The 8685-nt window shown below is 45.2% G+C and overlaps 1 long non-coding RNA gene across 1 annotated transcript in view; it reads left to right on the top strand.

Annotated features, from left to right (window-relative positions):
* The window catches only part of LOC132209539 (uncharacterized), a 138177-nt gene that overhangs the window by 33982 nt on the left and 95510 nt on the right, over positions 1-8685 (top strand). The gene's annotated exons all lie outside the window — the stretch shown is intronic.

The following is an 8685-nucleotide window of genomic DNA, read 5'->3' as shown; positions in this document are numbered from 1 at the left end:
CTTCTCTTTCGATTCCTCCCACTTCCTACAGACTAAGGGGGTGGCCATGGGCACCCGCATGGGCCCCAGCTATGCCTGCCTCTTTGTAGGTTATGTGGAACAGTCCCTCTTCCGCACCTACGCAGGCCCCAAACCCCACCTCTTCCTCCGTTACATTGATGACTGTATCGGCGCCGCCTCTTGCTCCCCAGAGGAGCTCGAACAGTTCATCCACTTCACCAACACCTTCCACCGCAACCTTCAGTTCACCTGGGCCATCTCCAGCACATCCCTCACCTTCCTGGATCTCTCAACCTCCATCTCAGGTAACCAGCTTGTAACTGATGTCCATTTCAAGCCCACCGACTCCCACAGCTACCTAGAATACACCTCCTCCCACCCACACTCCTGCAAAAATTCCATCCCCTATTCCCAATTCCTCCGCCTCCGCTGCATCTGCTCCCAGGATGAGGCATTCCACCCCCGCACATCCCAGATGTCCAAGTTCTTCAAGGACCGCAACTTTCCCCCCACAGTGGTCGAGAACACCCTTGACCGCGTCTCCCGCATTTCCCGCAACACATCCCTCACACCCCACCCCCGCCACAACCACCCTAAGAGGATCCCCTTCGTTCTCACACACCACCCCACCAATCTCCGGATACAACGCATCAACTTCCGCCATCTACAATCCAACCCCACCACCCAAGACATTTTTCCATCCCCACCCCTGTCTGCTTTCCGGAGAGACCACTCTCTCCGTGACTCCCTTGTTCGCTCCACACTGCCCACCAACCCCACCACACCCGGCACCTTCCCCTGCAACTGCAGGAAATGCTACACTTGCCCCCACACCTCCTCCCTCACCCCTATCCCAGGCCCAAAGATGACTTTCCACATTAAGCAGAGGTTCACGTGCACATCTGCCAATGTGGTATACTGCATCCACTGTACCCGGTGTGGCTTCCTCTACATTGGGGAAACCAAGCGGAGGCTTGGGGACCGCTTTGCAGAACACCTCCGCTCGGTTCGCAATAAACAACAGCACCTCCCAGTCGCAAACCATTTCCACTCCCCCTCCCATTCTTTAGATGACATGTCCATCATGGGCCTCCTGCAGTGCCACAATGATGCCACCCGAAGGTTACAGGAACAGCAACTCATATTCCGCTTGGGAACCCTGCAGCCCAATGGTATCAATGTGGACTTCACCAGCTTCAAAATCTCCCCTTCCCCCACCGCATCCCAAAACCAGCCCAGTTCGTCCCTTGCCCCCACTGCACCACACAACCAGCCCAGCTCTTCCCCTCCACCCACTGCATCCCAAAACCAGTCCAACCTGTCTCTGCCTCCCTAACCTGTTCTTCCTCTCACTCATCCCTTCCTCCCACCCCAAGCCGCACCTCCATCTCCTACCTACTAACCTCATCCCATCTCCTTGACCTGTCCGTCTTCCCTGGACTGACCTATCCCCTCCCTACCTCCCCACCTATACTCTCCTCTCCACCTATCTTCTTTTCTCTCCATCTTCGGTCCGCGTCCCCCTCTCTCCCTATTTATTCCAGAACCCTCACCCCATCCCCCTCTCTGATGAAGGGTCTAGGCCTGAAACGTCAGCTTTTGTGCTCCTGAGATGCTGCTGGGCCTGCTGTGTTCATCCAGCCTCACATTTTATTATCTATGTCCACGCTGTCCAGGCCTCTCAGTATTCATAATTTTCCGCAAAACCTTCCTCATCCGGATGTATCGGAACTGACGACAAGACTCCTAAGACCAGTAGGAATCAGGGTGGCCCCCACAAGCCCACACCCACTCTACAACAAACGCTTACAAGGATTAAAGACTGCATTCCCACAACATGCAGAACGAACGTGGTTTACAAAATACCATGCAACGCCATCAACATGACATCGGACAGACAGGAAGGAAACTAGCCACCAGAATACACAAACATCAGCGAGCAGCAAAACAGCACAATGAACTCTCCTTAATATCTGTCCACTGAGACAATGAAGGCCATCAGTTTAACTGGGACAAGGTAACCACAGGAGCCAAAACCAAACATAGACACGCACGGGAATTCCTAGAGGCATTGTCCTCCACCCATTCTTCAATCAACAAACATGTAGAATTGGACCCCACATACAAACCCATACAGATCAAAACCGGGAATGACAGTACTTACTGTAATGGATCGGACAGTTTAAATTCCAAGTGGAGTAGAACAACGCCACTTCATTGGAGGCTCCAGTGAAGGTGTCACCTAACAAAAACAAGCCAGCTTGGGAAGTAAGTCAATAACCTCACCCTCCTCATCCTTCTAAACTCCAAGTACCGACCCAGAGTCCTCAACCGCTTCGCATTTGAGAAACCCTTCATCCTCAGGGTCATTCTTTTAAACCTCCTCTGGGGTCTCTCAGCACATCCCTTTTTAGATATTGAGCCCAAAATTGCTCGTAATATTTCAAATGTTGTCTGACCAGAGCCTTATATAGAGCCTCAGTAGTACACCTCTGCTCTTGCAATCTTGCCCACTTGAAATAAATGCTAACATCTTAACCGCCAACTGAATCTGCATGTTAACCTTAAGAGAATCCTCAACTTGGAACGCTAAGTCCCTTTGTACTTCAGATTTACAAACCTTTTCCCATGTAGAAAATAGTTTACTCCTCTCTTCTTCCTCCCTAAGTGCATAATCTAATACTTTCCCACAATGTGTTCCATCTGCCACTTCTTTGCCCACTCTCATTGCCTGTCCAATGTTTTGTTCCTGGTTTGTATTTTTTTTTAGAAAAACATATAATGACAGGGGATGAGAGAGGAGACAAAGTTGGTGAGAAGGGAGGAAATAAACATCAGAGAGATCCTTCGATTGGTTTGACCTGCAAATGAAGGGGAGAGACTGAAATGTGCAGGAGAACGGAAGTGAGGATACAATGGGTTGGACAGAAGTCCTTCTGTTGCCTCTGCAATTCCTCAACACTACTAGTTCTTTCACCTTTATTTGCATCACCTGCAAGTTTAGTAATGATGTCCTCAGTCCATCGTCCAGATTGTTAGTGTATAACTTGCATACTGAACATTGATTGCTGAGTAACTCCACTAGACACTGACTGCCGCTCTGAAAAAGATGGCTATATAGTAGTTCTCCTTTAATGCAATAACATTCTTGAGTGACCTCTTACTATAGAAAATTGTTACAGGGAAATTGCTATAGAAAATTGCTATATGTGTACAGCAGAAAGCTCGTGATATCCAAACAGCCTCCATCAATCAGGTTACTGCCAACTTGTGTTAACAAAACACACGTTATAACAAAACTATCTGTATCACACTCTGTTCACCCTTGGGCGACTGTCTGTGTGGAGTTCATGCATCCTCCCTGTGTCTGTGTGGGTTTCTTCCTGCAGTCCAAAGATGTGCTGTCTCACAGCGCCAGAGACGCGGCTTCAACTCCACTCTCGGGCGACTGTCAGTGTGGAGTTTGCACATTTTCCCCATGTTTACGTGGGTTTCCTCCAGGTGCTCTAGTTTCCTCCCGCAGTCCAGATGTTTGCAGGCTAGGTGGATTGGCCATGCTAAATTCCCCATTGTGCTCAGGGACATGTAGATTAGGTGGGTTATAGAGGGATGGGTTTGGGTGGGTGCTCTGAGGGTCGGTGTGGACTTGCTGGACCAAAGGGCCTGTTTCTACACTATAGGGATTTTATAATCTATGATCTATATGCAGGTTAGGTGGATTGGCCTTAGTAAATTGCCCATAATGTCCAATGTAGTGCAGGCTGGGTGGATTAGCCATGGGACATACCTGGTTACAAAGTTTAGCATGGGGGATTAGGTTGGCTGGGATGCTCTTTGGAGGGTTGGTATCGACTCAATGGGTTGAATGGCCTGCTTTCACATTGTAGAGATCCTATGATTCTGTCAGTCAGCCAATCCTCTATACATGTCAGTATTTGTCCACGACACCATGGGCTCTCATTTAGTATCATCCTCTGTGGCACCTTGTCACTGGCCTTCTGGAAATCCAAATAGATCACATCGATGGGCTCCCCTCTGTCTAACTTGCTCATAATCTAATGGGCTAAAGGAGGGTGGGGGTGGATAGCAGAAAAAAAGAATGGGGAGACAAGAGTGTGAGAGAAAAAGGAATAAGGGCCGAAAGGACAACATGAGTGGTGAGCACAGAGGGTGAGAAGGGGGAGAGGAGGCCAAGGGAGTGGGGAACAGAGCAAGAAAAAGGAATTGGGCAACGGTGGGTGGGGGGGGGTAAGAAATGAGCACAGGGAAAGAAGCAACACAGAATTAGCGGCATGCAGTGGCCACAATCATTACTTTTATAATTTCACTCTTAGGCGTGAAAAAATGAAGCACAAAGCAGTTTAAAACCAGATTGCTCGCCGGGAGTAAGAGCAGTGCAGATTGGGTACTGTAGCAAGTCACTGTTCCTACACTAAACCTCGGGCTCAGTTCAGCTGTTGGTCTGATTTTGCTGTCACTCTGACCCGGGTCCTCCTGAACACAATGTTTTGTTCCTGGTTTGTATTTTTTTTTTGAAAAACATATAACGACAGGGGATGAGAGAGGAGACAAAGTTGGCGAGAAGGGAGGAAATAAACATCAGAGAGATCCTTCGATTGGTTTGACCTGCAAATGAAGGGGAGAGACTGAAATGTGCAGGAGAATGGAAGTGAGGATACAATGGGTTGGAAGCCGCCGAGTATTCACAGCATGGGGAGTGTAAATGTGGAAATGAGAGCACAGAGGGAGTAATGCTGTAGGCGGAGTTACGGATACACTTACACTTCCTTTTCACTCTGGGCTGGGTATAATTCCCGGAGTGAGAGTAAGGCTGTGCAATATCCTGAATCTATCTGTGGATTCTCGCTCTGCATTCATTTGCTCAAACATCCAGGAAATGTTGGCCAGCTACAACAGGAGATTTTATTTTGAAAAAAAAAGTTAATTTGATCTATTTAAAGCCCTACTTGTCACTTCTTCGTTAACTTTATCAACAACAATGAAACAGAACACATATTTTACTCGGACAACACAGTGTGGGGCTGGAGGAACACAGCAAGTCAGGCAGCATCAGAGGAGCAGGAAAAATGAGGTTTCAGTCAAACTTCCTGCTCTTCTGATGCTGCCCGGCCTGCTGTGTTCCTCCAGCTCCACACTGTTTTCTCTGACTCCAGCATCTGCAGTTCTACCTGTCTCTGACATCTTTCACTCGTATTATTTTTGTTATTGTTGGTGCCCTGGGTGAATCCACCATCTGTATGTTGTTAAACTGCACAGAACACAGGGCCAGTACCTCTCAAGGTTTTGGAGAGGGTTCTTAAATGGTGCGTGAACGGATAGGATTTACCTCAGCTTTGCTGCCTTCCATGAGGGAAATTGCTCCTTGCCTCGGATTGTTTAGACCCGCAGATGTTCCACAGGCAGTTGATGAGGAACCAGAGAGGCAGATGTCCATCAAAATGTAACAGTACCTGGTTACAGGAGGTGCTGGTAACTGAGGAGATAGGCGAATTCTTAAGAAGTCTGACCCCATTTCAAAATATTCCAGCCACCAGAAATTAAAGCAAAAAAACCCACTTTGCACCTCGTTGTATAACAGACCAGTTTTAGTTGAACATTTGCTCACCTAGCACACAGCTCCTGTCAGCTGCACAACTGTGTCATATAAATAAGATTAGAAATGGAAATAAAGTCTTGCTTTCCCAAGCACAAGATTGACCTCTGTGATGGGTGACCTCAAATTTCCCTTGATTCAAAATACAGATGCAATCTGCGTTGGTGGTAATGTTTTCTACCTACTGCCCCAACAACTTCAACTGATATCACAAAAATATCTAAAATATTTAGAAATTCAGCAGTGGCATGTGCACAGATGTCAGCAGAAACATGGGTGTGTAAAGTTTATTGTAGTCTATTTAACTAGTTTCAGTGCAGCCGACAGTGCAATACTGATATAAACAACTTGCATTGGCTTCCTTACAAACCTTCATCACAAACACCACAATGCCAAATCTATCTCAACCACAATGAGCCATTGGAATCATTATTCTGTTCTAGATCTTAGATAGCTGGGTTTAAATCACTGCACTAATGGCAGTCTGATGCATTTGTCAATGTGAAATTGCTGTATCTGACATGACATGTCTCCACTGTGATGTATTCTTTGGCAGTGACGTAGCTTCTTGATACCTATTATCTAGGCTCATTTACAACTAAAAGCCTCCTATACAATGCTTGTGGAATTGTAGTCAAACAACTTTAGAGAATACTTGACTGGAAAATGGAGGAGTGTCCTCTTTTGAAATTATGTTTCCATTTCTCTTTTATTTCTTACACACAGACATCATCTTGATGAGCCTTGTCAACTCAAAAGACCATAAGACATAGAAGCATAGAGTCATAGAGTTATATGGCACAGAAACAGCTCCTTTGGTCCAGGAGATAGTAAGGACTGCAGAAGATGGTCTAACTTGTCTTTGCTGAGCAGATATCCTAAAATGATGTTGACCCATTTGCCAGCATTTAACCCATATCTCTCTAAACTCTTCCTATTCATGCACCCATCCAGATATCTTTTAAATGCTATCATTGTACCTGCCTCTACCACGTCCTCTGGCAACTTGTTCCATATACACACCACCCTCTGTGTGAAAAAGTTGCCCCTTAAACCTAAACCCTCTAGATTTGAACTACCATACCCTGGGAAAAAAGACCTTGGTTATCACCCTATCCATGAGCCTCCATGCACCATGATTTATAAACCTCTAGAAGGCCGCCCCTCAGGCTCCAACCCCAGGGAAAAAAGCTCCAGACCAATAATCCTCTCCCTTTGGCTCAAACCTTCCAATACTGACAACATTCCTTTGAGTTTTTCTGAACCCTTTCAAGTTTAACAACATCTTTCCTATAGCAGGGAGACCAGAATTGAATGCAGTGGCCTAAGCAATGTCCTGTACAGCCACAACATGACGTCCCAACTCCTATACTCAATGCACTAACCAATGAAGGCAAGCATGCCAAATGCCTTCTTCACTACGCTGTCTACCTGTGACTCCACTTTCGAAGAACTATGCACCTGCACCCTTCGGTTTCTTTGCTTGGCATAGCTTCCCAGGCCCAAACCATTAACTGTATAAGTCCTATTTGGATTTGCCTTACCAAAATATAACACTCACATTTATCTAAATTAAACTCCATCTGCCATTCCTTCGTCCATTGGCCCACTGATTAAGGTCTCATTGTACACTGAGATAATCTTCTTCACTGTCCACTACATCTCCAATTTTGGCGTGATCTGCAAACAGAGAGGCAGATGTCCATCAAAATATGACACTGCCTGTTTATAGGGGTTGCTGATAACTGAGGAGATAGGAGAATTCTAAAAATTTCAAAAATATTTCAAAATATTCCAGCCACGTATTCTATGTCCACATCCAAATCATTTACATAAATGAGCAGTTGTCGAATACTCAGCTCATTAAATCAGCTCTGTAATTCGATGTGATCATGAGATCTGATAATCGTCAACTCCATTTTTCTGCCTTTTCCCCATAGCCCATGATTCCCTTACTGATGAGAAATTTGTCTTTCTTACCCTTGAATATACTTAATGCCTCAACAGCCCTGTAGGGTAAAGAATTCCACAGATTCACTACTGTCTGAAAGAAAAAAAATCCTCTTCTTTGTCTAAGATGTGTGACCACGCCCCCCCCACCCCGTCCCCACCCTCACTGCATCTATTTATTTTTCTGAAGAAGGGTCCCGACCCAAAACATCAACTTTCCTGTTCCTCTGATGCTGCCTGGCCTGCTGTGTTCCTCTAGCTCCGCACTTTGTTATCTCTGACTCCAGCATATGCAGTTCTTGCCATCGCTCTGCATCTACCCTGTCAAGCCCCTAAGAATCCTATAGTAAGGTCTGCTTTAATTTGTCCAAACTGTAGTGAGTGCAGGCCCAATGCATTGATCATCTCGACATTAGAATATCCTTCCATGCCCAGAATCAACCTAGTGAACCCTGTCTGAACCACCTCCATATCTTTCCTTAGACAAGGGAATTAAAATTGTTCACAGTATTCCAGTGTGGTCTAACTGGTGCCCTGGGTAGACTGGTAGACATCTTTAGTTTTATTTACACCACTCGCTTTGAAATAACTAATTTTAGATAGTTTCTTTTGATCATTCAGAACTGGATTAAGGCTATTCATATTTGCTTGGCGTACTGATCTTAAATTTTGATTAAATTTTAGATAAATCTTAGTTCAATCCTTGATTAGACTTCCTATTACTGGGTTATTGGGTTAACTTTTATATGATAATCACTCAGGGAGATGTTAGATAACTGAAACTGGTTACAAAAGCACAATTTAAAATTATAGTTGGGTGCAAAAATCGTGACTGAAAATGAAAGTAACAGTTTGAATAGCAAATCAGAAGGATGATTACTTAACAAAATTATTAGGTGAGGTTTCATTGGCAATAGATCATTCTGTCAACATTAACTAATGGTGAATATTAAGTATAGCAGGAATAAGAGTTTGTAATATTATTGTTGGTAAAATTATTTTTGGGTTAAATGTCCAGATAGCTGACAGCACTTTTGACAGACAAGTTTATCCTTGAAGATGAGACAATTAGGAGGAAATTTGTTAGAAACTGTTCCCATCAGCAGAAGGATTGAGAACCA

The sequence above is a fragment of the Stegostoma tigrinum genome, chromosome 4 (assembly GCF_030684315.1).
Source record: "Stegostoma tigrinum isolate sSteTig4 chromosome 4, sSteTig4.hap1, whole genome shotgun sequence".
Lineage (NCBI taxonomy): Eukaryota > Metazoa > Chordata > Chondrichthyes > Orectolobiformes > Stegostomatidae > Stegostoma > Stegostoma tigrinum.
This window is presented reverse-complemented; position numbering and strand designations above follow the sequence as displayed.